We start from the raw sequence: 26,802 nt of genomic DNA, 5'->3' as shown, positions 1-26,802 counted from the left end.
GTAGAACTTGTGTGTGTCCGACTTACCAATGACTACGCTCCTTCACATGCTGTCAGTAGAATATAGGAGATAGCCAGGGAGGAGAAATCAAGCTCTGCCGGGTGGATCCTCACCGTGGAAGAGGAGAGGAAGCGCAGTTTCGGTAAGTTATTTCTTAATAAAGGCTTTGCGATTTTAAAGTTTCATTTGTCTTGGTGGTTTTTTTTGGATGTATACTAGTGAATTTTTTTTTTTTTGATGTTACTCACAGGGCCCTTTATCAAGCCTGGATAGGTCTGTACCAGCCTGGAGCTAAAGCAATCATACAGCAACCATATAAAACTAAACATCATTTGGAATCAGATTATGTGCCTATATCTTAGAATGTAGAAAACAGCTTTCTAAAAGGTCTGGTTAATTCTTATTTCCTACCTCTTACAAAAACCTGATAGATGGAAGTTATGCCAACATTGTATTGCTAAGCATTGTACAGTAATGCCACATCCACCATCTGCCACCCTTCTTGGGGAGTAAAACAAGCCTATAAGTGGCAGGTGCAACTAGGAGGTGGCAAGGTGCTTTGTGGAAAAAGCATGGTACTCTGCACCTTGGTTCACCATTGTACATGAGCCCCATAGTATTTTAGAAGTGTTAACATTGCCAATAAAATGTCAATATATTTTATTATTACAAGATATAATTTACTCTGTGTATATGTCTCAGAAAAGTAAATCATGTTTATGGGGGACTACCAAAATCCAGTTATTTCTTTAATGGTCTAAAAGCAATGCTATGAGCAGATGAGAAACTAAAGGGCAAAGTTCCAAACAGGACGTAAGTGAACTTCTTTCTCTAGGGTAATTATGAGCTACAGCTGGAGCATGCATGATCTGTGCATCTGTCTCACAAGGCTCCAGCCTTTCTGCCTTTAAAATAAATGGTGTGCCATATGTGCTGCCTTATCCAGATGCCCAAATCACACCTGCTCGATCTCTATTTAATTAGCCTAATTTAGAAAACTTTTTTCACACGAGATTCTGATGAACATGAAGAAAAATATAGAAGTCATAAAATTAGGAATTTCTAGAAATTCCTTTCAATATTTCTTACAAGCACTTTTAGGTGTGATTTACTCTTGGAATCAAGTGTAAAACTCTCTGACATAATTAGAAAGCTGAATACTTTTTTGCTTTATCTTGACATTTCCTTTGGAAATCTAAAGCCCTGTGTCCTGTATTAATCTAACTTACTAAAACATAGACAAATAAAAGCCCTTGTTCTCTGCCAAACAATCTGTCAGCTCATCGGCTCTTCCCAAACTGGCATGGCAACGTCTGGATGCATAACTTGAATCCCTTGCTCACTGTTATAGCTAATGATTGCTCCTTTGAATTCAAGCCAAAGTCTAAAATGTTTTCAGTGAGGATGTCACAGAAGATGTCAGTCACCATTTTTAGAATTGGAAAGTACCTCAAAACCAATCCCAACCTTTCAAAAATATATTTTTTCTCAATATTTATGTTATAAAGTTCTTTTAGGTATTTGAAAAAAAAAATCTGCTATTCTGGGAATACCTTTGTTCAAAATTTAAGAGTTTTAATCTACAATACCAAATCTTCACCTTTCCTTTCTACATGGGTTGCAATTGGGGCTGGTATTTTACTGGACTGGTTGGTAAAAATGATGCTTGATGCCAATGTTATTAATAGGAAAAAATGGCAAGAATAAAGGAAGGCCGGTATTTTTTTCCAGAGAAGGTGGACCCTAGTTGCAATAAAAAGGTACTGATGACTTAATTTGTGCTGCAGACACTGAGATCAGCTCCTGAAACCAAGAATGTAAACTTTAAATACACCACTCTGAGACTATTGCCAGGGGCCCTATTGCCATGGAGTAAGATAAGAACTTTGGGGTCTGTTTGGGGTAAATTTGACTATATTTTTCTGCATGTTATCGCTGCGAATATGTTTCCGCCAAATTATTCGCAGCGACTGTGTTTACTAAACTGCAATGTGCTCAGAAGTCATTGCGATCACTGGCGGTAACTACATTATCGAACCAGCTTACGTTAACGGTAATTTTAACGAGTTGCGAATTTTCTGGCGACAAATCACGTTTGTGAATATTTATGCTATAAAATAGCCTTGTTTCATGGTGTTTATCATGGCATGATTTATGGCCAGATATGTATCTTCAAAACTGCTAAACTATTTAGATATTATCAACAACACAGTAAACAGATTTCACCCCAATCAAACATGTATGCATCGTATAAATCCACATTTCCTTTTTGGCCATCTTATGTCTTTCTGAAGTAGCTCTGGGCGAACAACTGAACTAAACTGAACTTAGAGTAAATATGGCAATGCAAGTGAACCTTTTTTGAAAAACAAAATTAAATATCTTGACTGGTCCTTTAGTTTTAGGCTAGTTTTTATGTAATGTAGGAATTGTTTTTAAAATAATTGAAAAGAAAAAAAGCAATTTCATTCATTCTTTTCTTTCCATGGGCAAGACATTACTTTTGCAAAATAATTGGCATAGCTACCCATTCCCAATTTCCCAGGTTAGAATTCCAAATTGTGTAAAAGATTGTCGTGCTTCACTTGAAAGTGTTATTCTTCCACTACCAAAAGGTAAAAGAAATGTTTCATAGGTAATAAACGAAAAATAAATCGTGAATGCGGTTCTTTGTATCTGGACGGCGTGCTGTTGTTAATGAGTTTGGCAATAAGACAAATAAAGAGCAGGAAGAATGCGCACAATCTATTCACAGTGTTATGTAATTCAAGTGTTGTCATGGAAAGTACAACTTTTAGTGAATAAACAAAGCCTGAAAGCGGCGGCTGCTTATCAGCTGAAGTACCGGGTAAAGCATGTGCTGTGTGACACCAATAATTGCCTCAACAAATTGAATAGTGCGTTTTCCAGATGGGAGTCCTTCTTCATCTCCTAATTATCTGCTTTTTTTTCCAGTACATCTGTATCAAAGCTGTATAAAAAGGTGTTGATGATTATGAAGTGTTCTAGTAAGAAAAAAATATCAGCCTTCTCCTGTTTTCTTTGCTCATCCTACTTCAAGGCATAAGAAGAGATATGTATTTATGTTCATCTTATCATAGACAGAACAGAGTCCCTTATTTTAGTTTGTTAATTTCATGAATGACTCCCTAAATAGCAATCCTTCAAATATTATTGTGGCAATATGGCTATAATTTCTTTGTGTATTATTATTATGCTTTATTTGTATGTAAGCTCCACTGGGGCAGGGACTATAGAAATACCAGGAAATAAATACTACACACCTGTGAGAATGTAAGTAAGTAAAGCATATATATACTGTATATATATAAATTCATAAAATATGCATGTCCACATAATAGCTCATTTACAAGTGCTAAAGTGGACATAGTATATTGTACTTCCATATAGTTGCACCAAGCGCTGTTGCATTTTCCCTGACTCTTCTGCTTATTCAGGATCTGATTGGACCACTGGGGGCCCACCAGGGCTGCAACACCAAGGGCCCTTCTAGCAGTCCCTGGGGCCCCGTCCCGACTAGTAAACTTCCACACTTATGCAAGAACACCGGAACTACACACGCATGAGCGACAAGGGCCCATGAGCCGGGACCCTCCGGGTTTTTTCCCGGTGTCCCACTTGCCCAGTTCGACCCTGTGCTTATTTGAATTGGTATGAATAAAAGTGAAGCATTATGGGTAAAAACATGTCAACATGCATACAAGATTGCACTTTGAATACTGCATTAAGTTGTAAATTACCTCCAATGTAAATGTTGCCTATACTTTTATTTGTGTTGCAGATCATTTTCTATTGTTTCTGGCACAGCTGAAGGTCATACTGACACTTGCAGGGAAATGCCCTGATTTATTCTTCTTTGATAAACTATTACGTAATTAGTTTTAGAAATAAAGATAAAAAGTTATAAATATCATTTCCTAAATACATCATGTGCCCAGCAGCCTACTAAATGTGTTAGGAACTGCTTGGTAGGTTATTGGTCCTCTAGACTCTACTGGCCACATGGCCGAGCTCTTGACAGTGACAATATAATATAATCAATATTTGTACACATATCCAGTGCCTCCCAACTAAGGGGCAGATTTACTATAGGGCGAAGTGGCACCAATTTGTCAGCGTTACCGCCCGCCGATTTACTAGTGAAAGAGATAGGCGCCAGCGCTCATTCGCACTCTATCAGTAGGTGACAATTCGCTCTGGTGAATGGATGTTACTCTGCAAATTCACTAAAATGAAGATTTTACTGAACGTTACCTCTTTCGCCTTACTTGCCTTCGCCAGCTCAGACCAGGCAAAGTGCACTGCAGTGCATAGATCTTCCTCAATCTTCTGTTACTTACATCTTATGGAAAAAGCATCAAAGTTCAAAAAACACTGGGGTATTTTACTTTTTTCAGAGTGATAGCCTGCAACAGTCCTTAAAAATTGTTTTGGCGTAACCGGTTTCCCCCATACATTTTCTAACATATGGAACATTAACTATACAGTGAGCTCATGTGTAGGGCATTATAACAACGCTATTGTCTTTATTAAGGTTCCCTGGACTTGTGTAATTAACAGTGGAAATTTCATGTATTTTCTGCAACATATAACATAAAGCTGTCCATTCAACTTTTAAATTTCCGACCATATGCAAATTAACCTGAGCGCAAGACCTCTAGTGAATTTGCGCAAGGCAGAAATGAACACTAACACATCTTCACTTTGAATTGGCACCCACAACGAAACTCCGTATTTTAGTGAATTAGCGTTGTCTGAGCAAATTTTCACCCGGCGAAGTGTATCAATGGGTGCGAAGCGGTCACTGGCGACTTTTCGCTGGTTAGTGTATCTGCCCCTAAGTCTCCAGCTGTTGCTGAACAAAAAACCCATAAAATGCCAAACTCTGTTTCACTTCTAAGCAGTTTATAGCATCATAGCCTTTAGGTCCTTTGAAAATTACAGATCATATCATTTCAATACCCAGTGAGAAAGGAGGAGATCAATATGTTAATCACTTTGACAGTCCTGCCCACTTGTTTCCATTGAAGGAGAGGGTACATTCTCCTAGCAGATTTAGAAGTCGCTAGCAAACACATTTTAATAACTTTTTTTTAACAAAATTTATAACAGGTCTATAGTTTATTAGCACAGCGGATAAGCTTTCAGGGTTCTTCCCTGCATGTGTCAGTATCATAAACTGTCCTCTCTGAAAGGCTTTTTATTATTGTCAGTGATTAACTTAGTACAAAGCTGTCTACACACAGGATATACCATAAATGCTCAGTAAATGTATTGCCATAGGGTATATTGCACATGCAGTCATATGTATGTATACTTGTATTTATTCATAAAGATGGGAAAACTGTTATGGCAGAAGAACCTCTCAACAGATTTTTATAAAACCTGCAATATATCTGTTAAACTATCAGTATAATGATTGAGGGCTTGCTTGCCATTACAAACTAATGACTAGTTCTAAACAAAGCATCAATGAGACATGGGGTGCCTTTGTTTTACTCCCAAAAAATCCACAACTGTTGAGAAAATATCCTTTGCCCTTTTTTTTAGTTTCATACAGGAAAGTCTATCATCTATCTATTTACTGTCTGTCATGATGCTAATTTTCTGGTATCCTGCATAACATGTCTTTCTCATTTAATTGGGGTTATGTAATAAAATGTGCCAAGTTTGCTACAAGTTTAGTTACCTATAAAGATTTACATCTTTGGCTTATCTATGAAGTGCTGGGCAGGGTGCAAAGTGTAAAAGAGAGACTCAAACCACCATGTTTCTTCTTGTGCCTTATAGAGGAAAGGAGCACGACTGGCGGGTAGGGTACATTACCAGAAGATAAGGCATACAATGCATAATACAATAAAATTTACATGGATTGTGTTATTTTTGTTAACTCATAGCTGGTAGCATTTATTGCTCAAAGTCTGCTAGATGTTTATTATTCCAAATCAACCAATCAGCAAGTAGATTTTACTGGTCAGCAAAGTATAAACCTGATTTCCATTAGAACTAATAGTAGGCTTCTCATTTGGGTTTGGGCCCTTTTTCACTGGCTAAAATAGGTTGGTACAAACCATTCTCTGAGCTACCCAAACACTCCCAGAACTAACTAATCAGGTCTTAACGGCTGCCAGATTAGCCATAGCAGCTAAATGGAAATCTTTTAAACATCCAACTATATCTGAGTTGATAGCCAGGGTAAACAGGAACCGATATTTTGAAGAAAGAATAGCTTTCTTACAGAACAAGACTCCCAAATTCCTGAAGGTCTGGTGTGTTTGGGTGTTTGTGGGTCTGGCAAAGTAACATACAGTATAAGTTTTAATGGTCTAACTCCAGATACGGTGCTATCATATGCACAAAAAATGTCCAAGGCTGACTGTTCTTATCTTACCCCCCACTCTCTTTTTCCTCCTTTTTTGTTCTTCCCTCGCCTTTTCTCTTCCCTTCTCTCCATCTCTCCCACCTCCACACATACTACTTGTACGACTTTTATTTTTTCCTCCTTAGATACTTAGAAACCGAGTGCAGCTTCATGATCCTTACAGTATATGTGTATATCATTACCTGCACTGGTTTGACACAAGTTATGTGAATAGCTCATAAATCGGTACTATTTTCTTGTTCTTCAATAAAATTATAAGTTACAAAAAAAAAACAGGTTGGAAGAGAATGTGCCCATCTGCCATGTGCCTAAGGATGCTTCCGAGCAAACTAATCCTGAATGTGGTCTCCCTCTAGAGAAAGCCCTGGATTTATCAAAATAGCTAGCGCCAAATCTAATTCCAAGTATGAAGTTTATTATCCAGAAACCACAGAGAAACCACCACTGAGAAATGCAACTTAGTCATTCCCTATAAAATCCTAACATAAGTAGGATAGAAATGCTGTCCATACCAGCCCAAGACCTCCACGGCTATTTTATCAGGACACATTTGTGCCTCTGAAGGTGCTCCAGTACTTCCCCACAGGGCAGCCATCAGAGGGGCAAGGGGGCACTGTTGTACCAGGCCCAGGCCTAAAGGGGGTCCGGCTGTGCTCCACTTTTCGAAATAGCCGGGCCCCCCTTGACGGAGTCGAAGTTGTGTCATACCGCTGAAGTCCCCGAAGAGCCGAAGTCCTGAAGCTGCAAACGGAGCCAAAGCTGTGAAAAGACCTGAAGCTGAAGTCCTGAAGCCGCAAAAAGACCCAAAGCCATGAAAGGAGCCGAAGTGAAGTCCTAAAGCCGTGAAAAGACCCGCAGCTATGAAAAGTAGCTGAAGCCGAAATCCAGAAGCCACAAAAGGAGCCAAAGCTAAAGACCCAAAGCCATGAGTTCAGTTCTACAGAACACCAATGGGTTTTATTTATTTTAGTTAACCCCTGGCCACCAATGTATTATTTTAATACTCTATAGGCCCCTGCCACCAATGTTTATTAAAAAATATTCTCTGGGGCCCCAATGTTTCTTTTTAACTTGTATGGGGGGGCATGGCCACCAATGTTTTTTTTAAAAAAAAAAACATTTATGGGGGGCCCTGGAACCAATGTTTTTTTTTAGAAACTTTTATGGGGGGCCCTGGCACCAATTTTTTTCTTTTTAACTTATAGCGGTGCCCTGGTCACCCCATTATTTTTTTTAACTTTAATTTGGAGTTGTTTGCAGCCTTCTTGGCATTCAAGTTGTTTTCGGAAAAAAAACTCGAATCAGACTCGATTCAAATTCGATTCGAGTTTGCAGGTCGATCCTAATTAGATTTTTTTTAATAAATTACAGTTGCTCCAGTTTTGGTCGAATTTCAAGTTTATGGGAGTTCGTGGTAGTTTAAAAAAAATTCCCACAAACTTGAAATTTGACCTTTGATAAATTTGCCCCTTAGCTTCTTAACAGCTCAGAACACACTGAGATTGTGCAGAGTCACTGACACACTGTCACAAAATTCAAGATGGTGACCCCATGTGCACAGCTTTGAAGACCTGAATCAATACTGATATAAAGAGTATAAAAACTTTAGGCTGGTGTAGTATGTTCAGTATTTAAAAAACAATTTTTCTACCCATTTTTCTTATTAGCATTGAGTTCTAGGGATGGGCGTTTGAATTCAGCAGGCACAAATTCGTGCAGAATTTCTGCGTTCCGGCATCAAAAATTTTGGACGCCCACAATCTTTATCATCAATGTCAAAATTGCCAAGAGCGTCAGAATTGAGGCAGACGTCAAAAATTTCCTTCCGTGAATTTTTGCCCATTGTGCGAATTTCACGGAAAATTCATGAATTTTCCCTCATAACAGGACAAATCCGCCCATCACTATTAAGTTCTTAAACAAGAAGTTTTTTTTGTTTTGACAAATTTACTGTAATAACTCGACGGTACCCTGAACTTGATGATAACTAAGCCATAAATGATGATAAACAACCCTTGGTAATTAGATACAATCTAAATGTACTTTAGTAGTTTTAGCATCTAGAAAATCAGGTTACAAGTACTCCAAATAAAAGATCTCATGGACAATAATCATTACAATTAAAGTTTTAGATTCTAGATGAAAATTAATGAAAATATCCCATCAGTTCATTATCTTGCTGTTTGCACCAAAGTGTTAGTGTGCCTTTAAAGTAGAACAAAATAGAATGTATCTGTATTTCATAAGGAGAAAAAAAAAATACAACTGTTCAGAAAATGTCCCTGATCTCCAAAAAAATTACTTACAGCTTATTAAGTAAAGAAAATCTGAAAACATAAATCAATGACTGCAACCCGAACGGATCACATGCAGCTCATCTATTAATTTTTAATGTATCATTTGTACAGCATTACAGAGAGACGTAATTTCTCTTGATCATTAATTGGACAATGTTATATGACATTGAGAGAAAAAATGATCCTGTGGTTTACCTGTCTAGTAAATGGAACTGTCATTAGCAAGAAGAAGTAGGTGATCATGACTTACCTATTTTTCATAAATTACACTAAATAACCATAATGGTGCAATTTAGTGGTCCAAAAGTTCATCTTTTTCCCAACAGGCCATCCATAGTTAACAGCTTAAAGTAAGGACCCTGCTGAGAAAATAGTGGTCTAATCAGATGGCAGAAAATCTGACTGATCAGATGAGCCCTATTTCCTTTCAGCAGGAAGATCCTAATAAAGTAGTGTACTATAGGGAGTCACAACTTTTGTTCCCGCATTTGATTATTCAGGGTGGCTGCACTGAGTTCCAGGCCGATATAGTACGGTACACTATAGCCTAATCCCTGACAGATTTGGGAATCCTTGCTGAGCTTTCCCAAGGATTTATCATTAAATCTCCATAAATGGCTACAAACTAAGAGCCTCTAATCACTTCATATTCTAATGACAAGTCACCCATAAACAACTGCAAAGAAAGAGGGGCTATTTTCCTAGTTAAAAAGATATATATTTTTCAATTGAGAACACTTGTTTAAAAAAAATTCCCTTTAAATATTTTTTTTCATTATTGCAAACCGATTTTCTCGAGTGTTTTGGAAGCCAGGATAAGGGTAGATTTAGTGGCAAAAATTCAGCGTCAATGATTATAGAATGTGTATCATTTGTCAGCAGCAGCATTCTTCATCTTCATCTTCCTCAAGTGCATTAGATGGCGTTGTAATCACCGAGCTGTAAAGCACTTTTACATCTTCTATTATAAAGCTGCAAAGTGGAAGCACAATGTTTTAGGAGGCCCTCGTGCTTAGAAATATGTTATTGTTATAGGAAACAGCTGAAATATTTAAAGTAGTTGTTTCTTAAAAGTAAACCATGTCCCTTTTAGAAAAGGATGAAAGAGGTGATTTTTTTTAGCACGGAAGTCTTATTGGTATGTCTCTGGCTGCAGCTTCTTTCGGCTGTCTTTGGTTAGGGATGCTGATTTGTAGTTCAAGAGCACCTAGAGGGTATTATTTGCACCGACACCTGACATACAATTCAAACAGTATCTGCAGACATACAGTAAATCTTGCTGCTCAAAGTGTATTCACTTTTGATTAACAGATTTAATGGATATGTTCATGTGGATTACTTATTATTTTGACCTCAACTTTAAAGAAAAAAAAAAGGAATCCTTGATGAAGCCCCCCACAAACTTCAGCATTTCCCCCCCCCCCCACACCAATCTACCGCTCTGGATTGGATCAATGCAGAAAAATGCTCTTTGATGGACTTTCTAGGCCTGTGATCTCCCAGCCCTTAGGGTTTAAAGGATGAGCATATCAATTCAGGACCACTGAACTGCATTTCCATTTCATTAGGACCCCTCCTCCTGGCTTTGTGTGGACCGTCACAGCTCCTCCTACATTTGTCACTCTTCTTTCATGCTTTATTTAGCAAACACAAAATGGCCTTTGTTTGTTGCTGGGTTGGTTTTAAACATTTTAGTGCTGTTAAGCTTTGTGCACCTGAGAACACCTTCAGGGTCAAAACTTGCTTCAAAATTAGTATTTCTAAAGTGTTTTGCAGTGCTTTTCTTCCCCCCAGGCAGGCTAATATTTCTCTCCTTCCAGTAAAGTAATTAATAGAAGTGCTCTCTGCATGTAAAAGTAAGTAGCAAGACAGCCCCGGGCCTCCCAGTCTGACCCTGATAAGGATTAATTATATCTTAGTTGGGATCAAGTACAGGCTACTGTTTAATTATTACATAAAAATAATTATTATAATTATTACAAAAAAATAATTTTTGTTATAATAAGGTCTATGGGAGACGTCCTTTCTGTAATTTGAAGCTTTCTGGATAATGGGCTTCTGGATAATGGATCCCATACCTGTACCTGGTATATTGCAAATGTGCTACAGATAGGGTTGCCACCTGGCCAGTATTTTACATCCCATAGTAGTGCAGACAAGTCAAATGTGAATGACCAAGTGACATACTAAAGTAGTTAAATATCAGTGAGGGACAGATTATTTCTTACAGGGGGTGATGCACTTACCCCATCCCCCAATGAGTTAAAGTATTTATGGAGTTAGCAAGCTTTTCTATCTCTTTATCGAGATAATTTCAGGCTAAATTTATGTTTATTGTAGCTGTATGTAAAAGTTTGTTTTGTGTGACTAAACTGTGGATAAAACCACCAAACACTGCAACAACTGTAAGTACTGAATAGCCCAGTATCTTATAGGCCTGTAAGGGCAATGGCACAAGTAGTTGCCGCTTGTTACAGTAATCAAAGTGCTTGCTTTCAAGCCATTGCTTGAGTCTAGTGATGGGTGAATTTGGAGCATTTCGCTTCACCGAAAAATTAGAGAATTTCCCGCGGAACGGCAAAAAAATTGCGAAATGGCGCCAGCGTCTCATTTTTGAATTTTCAATGCGGTTTCGCGAATTTATTCGTCGGCGGCAAATCGCGGGAATTCAACACGACTTTGCGCCTGCCGAATAAATTCGCCCATCACTACTTGAGTCCTATTATGAATACAAAGAGCTGTGTGTGATTATTGTCCAAAAGCACACCACCAATTTTTGGGCATCCAAGGCAGGAAGCTCTGCAACTCCAATTGATACCTGATGTGTGCAGAACTATTTGTGCTAGCTGTGGGAAGCAAGCTTTGGTTAGCATCAGTGATAAAAAAATGTGCTGTGCATTGCAACTGCTGCAATGAAACATTTTTTCATGCTAAATATTCTGATCTTTGTATCTACCTGGCACTGGCAACAATTTTCTTCCTATAACTATAACAACATTGGAACTGCTGCGAATACTTCAGAGCTCCTCAAATAAACATGTTAATAAATTTGCCCCAAATAATGGCCAATGCAAACCATTGACATTTGCAATTTTGTCTTCTCTGGCTTTTTTCATAAATGTTTCCTTTCGTGAATTTTATGGCACTCCATGGTTTTTTTGGTGAATGTTAATATTTACTTACCAGTGAATAGATAAGAAACATGGGATTTATTATTCTGTAAAAGACTAAAAATCAGGACATGTGACATTATTATGATGATGATTAACACATATTTATAAAGCACCAACATATTCTGCAGCACTGTATAATAAATACACTGAAAATGAAGATATATTAATAGTGATGGCCAAATAAATTCACAAGACATGAATTCGAGGCGAATTTCCCTGTTTCGCTGCAAGCGAATGACTTTGCAAAAATGTGATGCCACATCAAAAAAAATTGCCGTGCATCAAAATTATTTGAACACCCATTGACTTTAATGCATTTGGACCATATATTGGCACATATAAAAATTGGCGCTTGCGTTAAAATTGATCAAAATTATATTATTATTACTTTGAGGCATTTCGTAAATTTTTCACACAGATTTGACAATCACTATACATTAAATGAAAATGATACTTCATATCATAGTTCAAAAAAAAAATACTCTGGGGCTCTGCAAAAAAACAAAAACAAAAAAAAAACTCAAGGATTGTTTACCATTATCTGAAATTCAGTCTAAGATTTTACAGATTTTAAAGATTTTGCCTTCCTCTGGATCAACTAGCAGTTTGGCAGGTTATATATAGATTTAAAAGGTTGAACTTGATGGATGTGTGGCTTTTTTCAACCTAACTTACTATGTAAATGACCACTGCCATTAAAATATGACCACCGTTCTTTGCTTACCACATAGAAAAGAAAATTTTATTTTTGGCATGATTTTAGTTTTTTTGGAAAACAAATTTAGAAATCTCCCCTTAAAAGAGTGGTTCACCTTTAAGTTAACTTTAGTATGATATAGAAAGACTAATTCTAAGCAACATTTTTTAAGCTTCTCCTCTTTCTAGCTTTCAAATGGTGGTCACTAACAAACTAACCCTCTCCTATTCATATTCCTGTCTCTTATTCAAATTGGTGCATAGTTGCTAGAATCATTTGAACCCTAGCAACCAGATTGCTAAAAACTGGAGCGCTGCTGAATAGAAAGTGAAAAAACGAAATGATAAAAAGATGAAAACTAGTGGTGGGCGAATTTATTCGTCAGGAGCTAATTCGTCAGCAAAAAAATGGACACTGGGGTCAAAAACGAGACACCATTTCATGAATTTTTCGCCGTTTCATGAATTTCGCCGGAAATTCGCAAATTTTTCGGTGAATTGAAACGCCCCAAATTCGCCCATCACTAATGAAAACCAATTACAAATCAGAATATCACTCTCTACGTCAAACTAAAAGTTAATTTAAAGGTGAACAACCCATATCAATTGGATTTGAAATTATTATATTTTAATAGTCAACCAGAAAAGCTGGTTTGCACTCTCAGGAAAGTCAATTTGATCAGTATTGATATTGTTTAAATTAATATGAAAAAAAAAGGCTAATAGCCTTCAACGGGATTCAACATCTCAAACCTGTCATTGTTTTGGCAATGATAAATATTGATATTCATTATTATGGGGCAGATTTGGCAACATGTGAAATTAGACCTCACTACAGAAAACCTCAGCCACCCACCTAATTTAGAAGCGTATTTTTCAAATGGTGGACTTACATAAATCGGTCCCTATATATATTTTTGATTAAACTGGCCTCTTCAATAGATCAGTCAGATTCTATACACGTTTTAATGTCTGGGAATATCCCATCCTGCAGGAATCCCTTCTGATTTTGCCCCTTGGTATCTGGATTTAAAAATTCTACACTGTTTTGTATTCCTTACCTGCTGGGAAAAAACAAGGACACTTCTATGTCTGGGAGGTGTGCAGTTCAAGTTAATAATTGTTAAGGCCAAGTACGTATTCACATGTTCAAAAAAATTTACAGGACCACATGTAATAGACAGCAAATTGTCCTGCTAATTCAATTATCTTTTTCAGAACAGGAAAGGAAGATTCTGCAGAGACAATTGATAGCTGGTGGAAAAAAGAAAAATACACAAAGTTTCTAAGTTCTAAATACTGCTCAACACTTCCAATAAAAGCTGTAGTTATTTGATTGGATGTTTTACCTGCCCAAGCTCCTGTTCCCTGCTGCATTGAGATTGGTTTATGGTTCCATACTATGATATAAGGCTTCTAAGGGCAAAGGCACAGTATACTGTTGATAAAAAGCAGCATTTGATCAGTGCTATATACAACAGAAATGAGCCAAGTTTCTTAACCAGGAGTGCACCCTCCTGGATCATATCCTCTCCATAAATTATGGTAGCTGTAAATAAATACAAGTAAAATTAATAAAGTGACTGGACTGTGCACAATCCTGGACCTTGAAGTAGTGGAGTAGATAAAAGTGTGATGCAGAGAGAGGTAGGATTCATAAGAAACACATGCAGGTCTATATTCAACATTGACCCTTAAATGGGATACATTTTTGGAAGATGTAATATTACTAATATTATTTCTCTACTTTCCAATCAACTAAAAATCAACGTGCAAAGTTAGCAGTCGGTATGATGTAAATGTAGAAGGTTAAGAAAGAGAGAACGACAGAAGAAAGATAGAAAGAAAGAAGGAAAGAAAGAGAGAGAGAGAGAGAAAGAAAGAAAGAAAAAAGAAAGAAAGAAAGAAAGAAAGAAAGAAAGAAAGAAAGAAAGAAAGAAAGAAAGAAAGAACTTCAGATGGGCAATTAAGACTATTACATTTCATTCTTTCTTTCTTATTGGCTCTAAATTCCAGGGGAAGTGTCCACGGCACATTTTATTCTTCAAATGCAAACATGCATCTAAGTAGAAAATACGACTTGGGTTTCTCAATATTGAATTACCAAATATGATTAGTTGTTAGTGTGTGGTAGCTGTTCATACTGGAAGACATTTACTAAAGTTCTAACATTTCATGGAACTATCGGATGACAATTGCAGACTTAACCAATTGCCACTTTATAGTACAGGAGCACACCAATTAAGATCTCACCTTTCATTGTTAAATATTGGATTTAAATAGATCCAATCTCATTGTGTTTGCAACAGATACCGCACAGTAGAGAAAAACTCCAGCTACCTGACAATGGCATATTATGTGACAGCAGAAGGGAATTTCTGAAATGTATGGTAATTTTGGAAAACCTATTTTTGGTTTCAGATACATGTATTTTTCATGATGTTAGTAAACCGAAAAAAACAACCTATTAGTAGAAGCCAGGTATGCCTAAAATGCTTGGTATTAAAGACATTTTACTTGATTGTAGCTTTTGTAGTAGATGCAATTTTAAAGCATAACTCCTGGTTTTCTATAGAACGACATGTAAGTCAAGTCTGTAATACCCTCCAAGTCAAGGACGTCAGCCTTAAATGGGACAGGGACATTATCTAGGCATGGTTTAGTGCAGGCTGCATTTATCTTATCTAGGACCTCGCATATTGTTAGGAAGAAATTGTACTAGTTAGACATTCAACAAACATCTCTACAAGAGTTTTGATAACATGACATTAAATAAACATAGGATTGTGCAGGATTCAGATTTGGACAAGCCTTTAATGTTCAGCTAAACTGCATTTGAATTCAAACTTATGTGAATACACTATAGTACAGGTAAGGGACCTGTTATCCATAATGCTTAGGACTTAGGGGTTTCCAGATAAGAGATCTTTCTATAATTGGGGTCTCCATACCTTAAAGAGATACTGATACCAGGGGGCAGATTTGTCAAGGGTCGAAGTGAATTCAAGGGAATTTTCGAAGTAAAAAATGTTTAAATTAATCTTTTGGATGCTTCGACTATCGAATAGGATACTACAACTTCGAATTTACTTCAAATTCAATTCGAAGTAAAATAGTTTGAATATTTGAATATTTGATAATCAACGTACTGTCTCCTTAAAAAAACTTAGACTGGGGATGCTTGGATGCTTCGACCATCGAATAGGATACTACGACTTCGAATTTACTTCAAATTCTATTCGAAGTAAAATAGTTCGAATATTTGAATATTCGATAATCAAAGTACTGTCTCCTTAAAAAAACTTAGACTTCAATATTTCGCCAAATTAAACCTGTGGAAGTGCTATGTTAGGCTATGGGGACCTTCTACAGCATTTTTCTAAGTCTTCACACACTGAAGTAAAATCGTTCGATCGTACGCTAAAATCATTCGAATCTTTTGATTCAAACGATTTAATAGTTCGATCGAACGATTTTACTTCGATCGCAGGATGACCAAATTTGCTGATAAAACTTCGAATTCGATATTTGAATTCAAAGTATTTAAATTCGATGGTTGAATTTCGAAGTATTTTCAACTTCGAAATTCGACCCTTGATAAATCTGCCCCCAGAAATTAAATTTTTTTACATCTATCATAATATTGCCTTTGAAAGCTACTTGTAGCTTTTCCATAAAGTATTTGCACAATGCTAATACATTACCTGTCTGATGCCCCATGTTCCTGTATGAGGGGGCTGCCATATTTGTGCAGCAGGAGTCCGTTATCATTAGAAACTTTAAGGGGCCAATTCACTAAGGGTCGAATATCGAGGGTTAATTAACCCTCGATATTCGACTAGGAATTACAATCCTTCGACTTCGAATATCGAAGTCAAAGGATTTAGCGCAGATAGTTCGATCGAACGATCGAAGGATAATTCCTTTGATCGAACGATAAAATCCTTCGAATCCACGATTTTAATCCAACGATTGAAGGAATATTCTTCGATCAAAAAAAGTTAGGCAAGCCTATGGGGACCTTCCCCCATAGGCTAACATTGACTTCGGTAGCTTTTAGATGGCGAACTAGGGGGTTGAATTTTTTTTTAAAGAGACAGTACTTCGACTATCGAATGGTCGAATAGTCGAACGATTTTTACTACGAATCCTTCGATTCGAAGTCGTAGTCGTAGTCGAAGGTCGAAGTAGCCCATTGGGTGGTCGAAGTAGCTCAAAAACAACTTCGAAATTCGAAGTTTTTTTTACTTTGAATCCTTCACTCGAAGTTAGTGAATCGGCCCCAAACTGACAGGCTTAGATGGGTCAGGTTGGCAAAACAGTCAGGTTTAGAAACTTCAACTAACAATAACTTACAAAAACAAACCTCTCAGAAAAAAGGATCAACGTGACCTATAGGTAACTTTTAATGTACATTAATATTTTAAAAAGTAGCTTTTTAGTGTCAGTATCACTTTAACTAAACTTTAACTAAAAAGTATTGTAACCATTAATTAAACCCAATAGGATTGGTTTGCCTCCAATAAGGATGAATTATATCTTAGTAAAACAAAACAAGGTATTGTTTTGTCAATACAGAGTAAAAGGAACTAATTTTTAAAAATGTTATTTTATTAATATGGAAGATGACCTTCTCATAATTCTTAGCTCTCTGGATAATGGGTTTCCAAATAACGGATCCCATACCTGTAGATCCATTTTTGTTAACAGGAGATGCAATTGTTTTTTTTCTTTATTTCCTTCATCAAATTTCAATAAGAAAATCAGAGTTCAAATATGGTCCTCTATTTGCCCAACTCTGCTGGGAAGGATACAGTGTTAGGCTGAATCCAAAATGATGGATTCCCTGCCTAACTATTAATTACCTAGAGACATAATTGTTACCCCAACTGCTAAATATATTTTTGGCTCCTAATCGGGTAATATAAGATAGTTTCAGAGCATGGGGGGGTGAGCATTAATTTGGGAAACCAAGAGAGCTGTAACATAAGACAAAAAGGGCTAGTTTAACATATCTGCCCTAAAGACTATGTTTGTATGTCCATTGAGTTCTTAGTTCTATTTTTTGTTTGTTTTTTTAAATGTTTTTATAGCTGCTTTGTATTTGTCCCTTGAATGTTAGTCTCACCAAAATATACAAGGAAGTTATTTGTGTAAAGAAAATGTATTTATTTAAATATATTTTTATCTTAAGCACTCATGAACTATAATGTGTATAGTGTGCACTTGCTAACACTGCTGACTTATTATATATTTGCCCATGTTTTGCAAAGTTGGGTCTTCTGGTTGCTGGCAACCTCTTATGGATATAACTGGTGCATTTTACATGTCTGATTATAACTAGGACCCTTTTCTTGGAAGTCACTCAATTGAAGTAAGTGTCACAAAGGGCTTGTTTGGGTTTCTTTGGCAACCGTGATTATTAGTGGAAATCATGAAATCATCTAAAAACGTTCATGCAAACGTTTCCAAGTGATTGTTGCTGCAAACCAACACCCTTGTATTTCAGCTTTGAGATTTTTACATATGAAATGTGTGTCCCACTATTGTATAAGGGTGTTTCTACCAGGGAATAATGGCCAAGATTGACTCAGCATTTGATATTAATGTCCAATCGCTAAATTTAGCACAAGCTGGTTATCAAAAAGCTGAACAAGAAAGCACTTTACTTAACTGTGTTCCCATAATTTGCAACCTTGTAAAGCAGATGAGTACAATATCAATAGGTATTGCAATACTCTACTTTGGGTTGAGAATTAATTGTTGTATTGTTTTGTATTAATTTTCCTAGGTGAAAACAGGATCATGTTTTACGTTTAGCGGGAACCAAAAAAAAACTGCCACAAAAAATAAAAAACTGACTATAGCCTACTTGTTGCTTTTTTTGCTCATTTTCATCTACATGTGTGCAAAATAAAATACACAAACGAAAAACTCCAATGAGAACTTTCATTTGCTTTTTTTTTTTCAGATCATAAAAATGCTGAAAAGAGACTGCCTTTGGAGCTCTGTATAAAATTAAAGGCCTGAGACAATAGCAGAGTTTGAGCTGGATAGAAAATCAGGAGAGCACTTTGTGATCACAGATTTAAATGTCCCTATTATCTTGCATGGATTATGTGCATGACAGCTCATATGCGTATGCTCTGATCCCTTCTAATTTTCACTGGTTCACATAAACATAAAGGAGATTTAGCACCCTGACAAATTGCTGGTGAACACCTGCCCACTTCAACTTTCTCTCGATTTTTTTTTTCCTACAAAATTTCTGGGAGCTATATCCTTTAATACACTGCTCTCTCTTTCATAAATTAACAGCCCGGCTTTAGTTTGGGGAGAAAAAGCTTACGTTGGGATTTTATTAAATGGATTTTCATCCTGTTCATCTCATAAGTCAGACACTTAGCAAGCTTCAAAACTCTTTGTATTCAGGGACATTTTTTTTTTTTTTTTCAAAAGAAAATTCATCATTAGCTTGACAGTCAATTTTGTATTTGCAAACTCAGGAGTCTGTCTTTTTTATTCTAGACTTGCAGGTGGTAATGTTCAGCTCTTGGTTATCCTTTGAAAACAACTGCAATGTATTTAGTAGGAATTAAAAAAACAAACACTAGCATGTTTTGTCCTGAGTATGCTTTCAAAGTATTAAAGAGAAAAATGTTGCTGCATTGAAACTTTAGAAACCTTTAACAAGATCAATATTTGTTTTTCTTTAAACTGTGATGTGTCAGACAATCTTATTTAACAGGGGATTTTAATTTTTAAATATTTTCTTACAAGGAAAAAAAAATGTATCTTTGATGGGATCAGACATAGTAAATATAGTAATTAACTCCAAATGTACTGAAAAATATATGAAAAGAATAGATTTAAATGTTAAACATTTCCTTATATCCTTAGCTAGCCAGATTGTTGTGAAACATCTTTAGTGCTCCTGGGACCTATTTAACAAAGGGGCTATGTGGTCATGACATAATATGGAATGTTGCCCAACATAGAAAGCCACGTTACTATAATTCAGGTACTAAATAAATAGGTAAATCAGGATCCTTATGCTATTAAATAAAGGCAAATGTACCCTGCAAAAAGGGGTTTTGTAGAATCTCTGAAAGGTTAATGTATTGCCATGCTGGCTAGTCATGCAGAGACTATATCATGAGATGCTCCCTGGGCTGGATGGACTGTATAAATGGCTACATGTTAGGGATTTCTTTTATAAAAGGTCTCTTTAACAATTGACGGGGCTAAGGGCAAAAATGGATGCAAGCCACCATGTTTTTCATATTTTACACCCTGCCCTGCTGAGCAGAATGACAAATGAATAAAATGCTCTCTGTGTTGAGAAGTTCTATATTTATGAGTGGTGGGCTAGAGGAGTCCCATAGGCATGCCCCATCCCACCTCTTACTTGCATATCATTCAAATGCACATGTTAGGGAGCTCCAGTGGGTGCAGGGTTCAGAGGAGTGCCGTCTGCCTGAGGCCCGTGTGATTTTGTGCCCCTAAGTGCTCTTGCACTTGCATAAGTTATTCCTAATATAATTTATAGATATTCTTATTTGTGCTCCTCCCACAGCGATAAAAAAGTTGAAAACGCTCTAAATTGCTTTGTGTGTCATTACACCCACATTGACAGATGGACCTCTGCAGGCATTGCCGGAGAACAGGTCTAATGGCAGTCAGGGGCGATTCTGGCCCCTCCGCAGCCTGAGGCAGCAGCAGTTGCTGTCACCCACTTCCCCCGTGCGCTTACCTTTTTGCACCTGAGGGGGTCCAGGGGGGTCCATGAGGGCGGCAGAAAGGGCCAGTACGCTAGCGCAGAGAGCCTAACTGCGCTCTCTGCGCTAGAAGAGCCAAATTTATGGTTTGAAAACCAGAAATTCGGCTCTTAAAGCACCTAGTGTGGCGCTGCCTTCTGAGGCGAGAGCCTCAACTCGCCTCATTGGAGAAGCACCCCTGATGGCAGTAGCAGTCAGCGCACCCCCAATTAGACTTATATTAGGATATATAGAGCTGCTTATTACCATGTGTTCACAGTGGATTTGTTCCAAAACCAAACATCAGCAACTAATATCTCCTGATCCTCCCAGCATGTGACACAATTCAATGAACAAAACTGACTTTTCACCTAAAGAAAGGGGTTGTCCCCAAAAGCTTGTACCTTTGTTTTTCTGCTTCACAATATGTATAAAGGGCAACAGAAAATTAGTTGTGCCTACGCCCCTTGTTTTTGTGGACAATATTGGATTTGTAACAGTCTGGGGATTTTGGACAGACAGTTTGGAAGGTGAACTGACCTTCTGTAGTATGTAAGCATGCATTTACCTGAAGAGTACACAACTACACATATACGCTTGTTTTAACAGCATCTGGCTCATATTTTCCCTTTATGTTACAGGGATTTGCAAGACCAGCCGGAAAGCAGCAAGATGACAGATATTGAATTGATATTGGGGCAAAATTTCAAGGTGGATCCATCGAATACAGGGTGACCCATTTATCAAAGGATGAATTTCGAATTCATGTGAATTTATTTTGACTCTAATAAATTCGAATATACTCACAATTTGACTGGGAGGTTATTTAAGAAAAAAATATTCGATCAAATAGTTCCGACCCGAAAATTCGAATCATATTCAAAACATACGATTTGAGTTTTTCTACAAAAAAAAACCCCTTAAGGGGGGCCAATTCATTAACTTCGAGTGAAGGAATAGAAGAAAAAAAACTTCGAATTTCGAAGTGTTTTTTTGGCTACTTCGACCATCGAATGGGCTACTTCGACTACGACTTCGACTTCGAATCGAAGGATTCAAACTAAAAATCGTTCGACTATTCGACCATTCGATAGTTGAAGTACTGTCTCATTAAGAAAAAACTTCGACCCCCTAGTTCGCCACCTAAAAGCTACCGAACCCAATGGGTCCCCATAGGCTTGGCTTTTTGGTCGATGGATAATCCTTCGATCGTTGGATTAAAATCCTTCGATTCATTCGATTCGAAGGATTTAATCATTCGATCAAACGATTATTCCTTCGATCGTTCGATCGAAGTATTTGCGCAAAATCCTTCGACTTCGATATTCGAAGTTGAAGGATTTTCATTCCCAGTCGAATATCGAGGGTTAATTATCCCTCGATATTCGACCCTTGATGAATTTGCCCCTTAGTCAGGAAGGCTATTAACATCTCCAAATGGCTCAACAGATCTCTGCTATTGACTTGTACATGAACTCACCTGGTGGCAAATATTTGAATTACATAGTAAAATAGTAAGTTAGGTTGAAAAAAGACACACGTCCATCAAGTTCAACCTTTTTACTTTTTTTAACCTGTCTAACTGCCAGTTGATCCAGAGGAAGGCAAAAAAAAACATTTGAAGCCTCTCCGATTCGTCTCAGAGGGGGAAAAAATTCCTTCCTGACTCCAAGATGGAAATCGGACTAGTCCCTGGATCAACTTGTACTATGAGCTATCTTGCATAACCCTGTATTCCATCACTTGCTAAAAAGCCATCCAACCCCTTCTTAAAGCTATCTAATGTATCAGCCTGTACCACTGATTCAGGGAGAGAATTCCACATCTTCACCCCTTCCGAATATTTAGGCGGAACCTCTTTTCTTCTAATCGGAATGGGTGACCTTGTGTCAGCTGGAAAGACCTACTGGTAAATAAAGCATTAGACAGATTATTATACGATCCCCTTAGATATTTATACATAGTTATCATATCACTCCTTAAGCGCCTCTTCTCCATCGTGAACATCCCCAATTTAGCCAGTCTTTCCTCATAGCTAAGATTTTCAATACCTTTTACCAGCTTAGTTGCCCGTCTCTGTATCCTCTCTAATACAATAATGTCCTGTTTGAGTGATGGAGACCAAAACTGTACGGCATAACTGACTGGCATTGCTTGCTACAGCCAAGTTTATCATCTCCAAGGTAATTTTCCATAGTGGATTTGCCTCGTGCAATCCCATTAATGGTATAAGTGGCTTGGATATTTTTACATCCCAGGTGCATGACTTTACATTTATCAACATTGAATCTCAATTGCCATTTAGCTGCCCAGATTGTCAGTTTGTCAAGATCCTGTTGCAAGGATGCCGCCTCCTGGATGGAACTATTTGGGCTGGATAATTTTGTGTCATCTGCAAACACTGATACATTACTTACAATACCCTCCCCTAAATCATTAATAAACAAGTTAAATAAAAGTGGACCCAATACCGAGCCCCAATACAAATTAGGACTGTTTCCATGGTCGAGGTGTGATAAATCTAACATTCAAATTTACATTTGAATAGGGGGATTAAAATTTGAATGTGTGAATTGTGACACCAAATTTGAAAATTTGCATTTATTATTTGACCCTTAATAAATCTCGAAAATTGCAGAGCTTTCTTAAATCTCTGATACCCCAAAGTTGGGCTGTCATTCAACAGCCATGGGCTCCTCTAAAGAACCTAGTAAGGATCTGAAAATTAAGCTAACTGATGCCTGCGAAGTAGGGGGAATATTAAAACAGCTAAACAGTTCCTATAAAGCAAATGACTATATGGTTATTTCATATTATTGTGCTATATGCTGTATAGAACATCAACTTTAAATACGAGTCAAGCAGAATTTAATATAATTTCAAATTTAATGTTGGTGCACATTGTTTATGCAGAAGTTTAAGGCAAACTGTCCTTTTAAAATTCCTGAACTTGAGGAATGTGATAAAGGGTTTCAGATTTGTTGGCTGAAAGTTGATACAGATACTTACAGTACAAGCCAAACATCAGCACACATGCGGGGTGAGAGGTGGAGGGCACTGGCTTTACACCAAACCCTGTACTGTTGCTGCTATTAATAATTCACTCATCCCTCTACTGCACCAGTGTCTCCCTCAGGATATCTATATTCAGGGCAGTGTGAGCAAAAACAAAGCAGTTTATGCAAAAGAAGTTGTATATTAGTGTGCTGGATGTACAGTGACAGTCAATATATTACTGGGCTCAGAAAAACTCTTAGAACTGTTATCCTAACTTTCAAGGTAGATACCACATCTGACTTTGACAGACAGACGATGAGCAAAGTTTGGATCAAATTAGCAGCAGACGCTCTCCTTTCACTTTTCGGCTGATTATTCTAGTTCCTCCCTTCCTTTTCATCCTGGTTTTCCTGAGGAAGGCTGCTATTGGCTGTCTCCATTCACTTCCTGTGGCAGAGGTTTGTCGAATATGCAGTTTTCAGACTTACCAGCAAATAGTTCTGCCTCAAACACATATCAAATGCTGTTTAGTCTCTGTGTTGTGTTACATGAGTTCTAGCAACCTAGTAATGCATAGTCCATTTCTGTGGCATAACTATGGAGGAAGCAGACCCCACAGTTGAGGGGGGCCTGCTGGAAAGGAGTCTTGGAGCATGGAGTCTGCTGTATAGAACCCCCCCCCCTGATGCTTGTCTATCTAAAAAATTGGGGGGAAGGAAGGGCTGGCGGGGAAATGGTGTGGGCACCAGGTTCCTCTGAGGATTTTATGTGGGGGAGACCCTGGTAGTTACAACACTGGTCTCTTTATACTTCTAATTGTCACATCAATAATGTCCACACAGGCTGTACCCAAAGTAGAGTGCTACAGCTTCATCTTTCAGGGCTGGCAAAAAGCCATTAGCAGAGACAATTGCATGTGGTCCAACTAATTGTGAGTGCTTGTAAGTTTGTCTATTTTAGTGCAAGAGAGCACAGTAGTACTCTACTAAAAAAAACTATCCCCCTCCTTCCAACCAGGTCCACAGTACTAAAACCAAGATGGGGTTGGGTACCTACAGCATTGTTTTATAGTATCTCGCTGTACTGGCAAGCAAAATTAGGGGATTGCTCCATTACAAGTCATTTTCAGATTGTCACACCTTTAATGTCATCAGAACACTGGCCTTGCTCCCTAGGCCATGCCCTCTGCTTGTGTAAAAGGATTATCTCACTACAGGGGGGCTATGGGAAGAAATAAGATAGACTGTGTGAAATAGTCAACAAAGACGTTGTGGTGTTCATACAAATGGCCTGATAGCTTAAAACTGAAAGTGAAAGTTACTGTTGTGTAATGCCTGCATGAGTCTCTGCTAATAAAGCACTGTTTTACTCTACTCATCCTCGGCTACCCAAAACATAACAGAAGTCTTTTATAAGGACCAATGTGCAGTCTGAGTAACAGTATCATGGAAGCTTTGCGAGACAATAAAACTTGAAAATCATCACCATACCTTGACATTTTGCTTTCAATATTTCCATCTTTAAATCTCAAAGAAAAAATGAAAATGAAGAAGGAATAATACACATCTCAGAATAATTTTAAGAAAAAAAAAATGATTGCTTAAACATGGTTCATAACAAATCATCCCTAACTATGATGGTTTTATAATTATTATCTATTTAAGATAATTCCCTGTGTATCCTTTGGCAAATAACATTTTTACACCTTTTGCACTGACACGTGCAAACTGATGAGCATCAGAGTGATTTGTGTTGGTAAAACCTGAAGTCTTGTGCGTGTGTGATTGTAGTCATTTCCTTATTACTAAGATCTGGAGTGTGGCAGCTTGCATGACTTAATACCACTGAATGTGCTTTTAATACGACTGAATGTGCTTTCTGAATCATACTCGAGTGTTTTGCTTTCTGCATAGAATTCGTTGTTGGAATTATTAATTGAATTTTATATTCAGGGCTGGAGTTATAGATGCAGAGGCCCTTGGCTTGGGGTTTCAGCCTAAGAAAAATGTCCAATTTAAGGATTTCTGACCTGATAACCCTCCAGCTGAATGAAATCCATAAAAAATAATACGCTGTAGTCCTTCCGGGTGATTTAACACCATACAACATGTTCATGTTAATCATCCAAGAAATCTTTGCAGTATTTTAAATGTAATTTATTTTATTCCAGAGAAACAGCATCATTTAAACCATTGTTTTACAACACCTCAGTACTGATTGTCAAATTTGTCCAGTTTCGCTGAAAAATTCGCAAATTTCCTGCGAAATTCACGAAACGGTGAAAAATTAGCGAAACGCTAATTTTGATGCCCACATAAATTTGGACGCCGGCGATAAATTCAATGGGCTTCCAAATAATATTGTCGCACCACAGTTTTGATGTGAGCCATTTTTCAGATGCACGTCCAAAATTGTTTTGACGAAATGCGGAAATTTGCCCATTGCTACACCTCAGACCTTGTGTAAGCTTTTCAAGTTATTGGGTCAGAACTGAACTGCAAAGAACTTTTTAGCATAAAGAGTGGTACACAATGCTGTACATAAATGCCAGCCATCAACACCTCTTTTTTTCAACTAAAACCTCTTTATGACTCCACTATATTTTACACAGTGTACTGAGATGTTATGCTTAGTGTAAGCAACTTTGTAAATATGCAACTTAGTGTACTCTGCATGTCCACAATGTGTTGCCATCTATGCAAACTACAAAAGCATGTAAGCAATTTGGTAATACAATGCAGTCCTGTCAATGAATTGTATCTATTGAAATACATTCAGTGAATAGAGGGAAGCAAATCTAAACAAGTCAGTTAGGTGGCTATTTATCAAAGCCTGAATGCAAAAACTCAAAAAATGTGATGTTTTATTAATATAAAATCCAAATTTTCTGACTATTTCTGACTTTTCGGCCAAAAATCCAAAAAAATCATACTATTCGGGAAAAAACTATGTGATTTTGGTATGATTTTTTTTGGAATTTTTCCGGAACCATTTAGTTCGTACTTTTTTCATAATAAATAAGGTCAAATCATGTATACTAGTTTGTTCAGACTATTTTTAATTTAAATGAATATTAGAATATACTTCAGTGCCAAAGACCTTCCACAACTTACAATAACCCATTCCTCCAGCCACTTACCATGATTAGCCTTGAGTTTTACTACAATAATTGGTCACTGCAGAATTTAGGTTTGCTTTACAATACAGAAAAACCTACTCTTAAAAACATTATTTTAAAAGGTATTGTTAGTGTAAATGAAGGTAATGTCTCTGAGATCCATGACTTTATATATCTATACGTATAGCTCATTTGTAGCTTAATAGAGCATAGTATTATTAGTATAGTTACTAGTATAATTACTAAAAGTTGCTCAAAACTGATGAATCACAGTTATGCGAATGGGGGGGGGAAACAAACATAATATGTCGTGCCGTAACGCTTGAGAAAGCAAGGGAAATCCCTTAAAGAGTGCGTCACG

At 37.3% G+C, this 26,802-nt stretch overlaps 1 long non-coding RNA gene across 1 annotated transcript in view; it reads left to right on the top strand.

Moving 5' to 3' along the window:
- Positions 1-21,119, top strand: part of LOC121397027 — a 47,689-nt gene extending 26,570 nt beyond the window's left edge. Inside the window, exon 3 of the long non-coding RNA XR_005963361.1 lies at positions 20,968-21,119. This is a non-coding gene — a long non-coding RNA (uncharacterized LOC121397027). The remainder of the gene's footprint in view (positions 1-20,967) is intronic.
- The last annotated feature ends 5,683 nt before the right edge of the window (positions 21,120-26,802 follow it).

The sequence above is a fragment of the Xenopus laevis genome, chromosome 8L, assembly GCF_017654675.1.
Source record: "Xenopus laevis strain J_2021 chromosome 8L, Xenopus_laevis_v10.1, whole genome shotgun sequence".
NCBI lineage: Eukaryota > Metazoa > Chordata > Amphibia > Anura > Pipidae > Xenopus > Xenopus laevis.
This window is presented reverse-complemented; position numbering and strand designations above follow the sequence as displayed.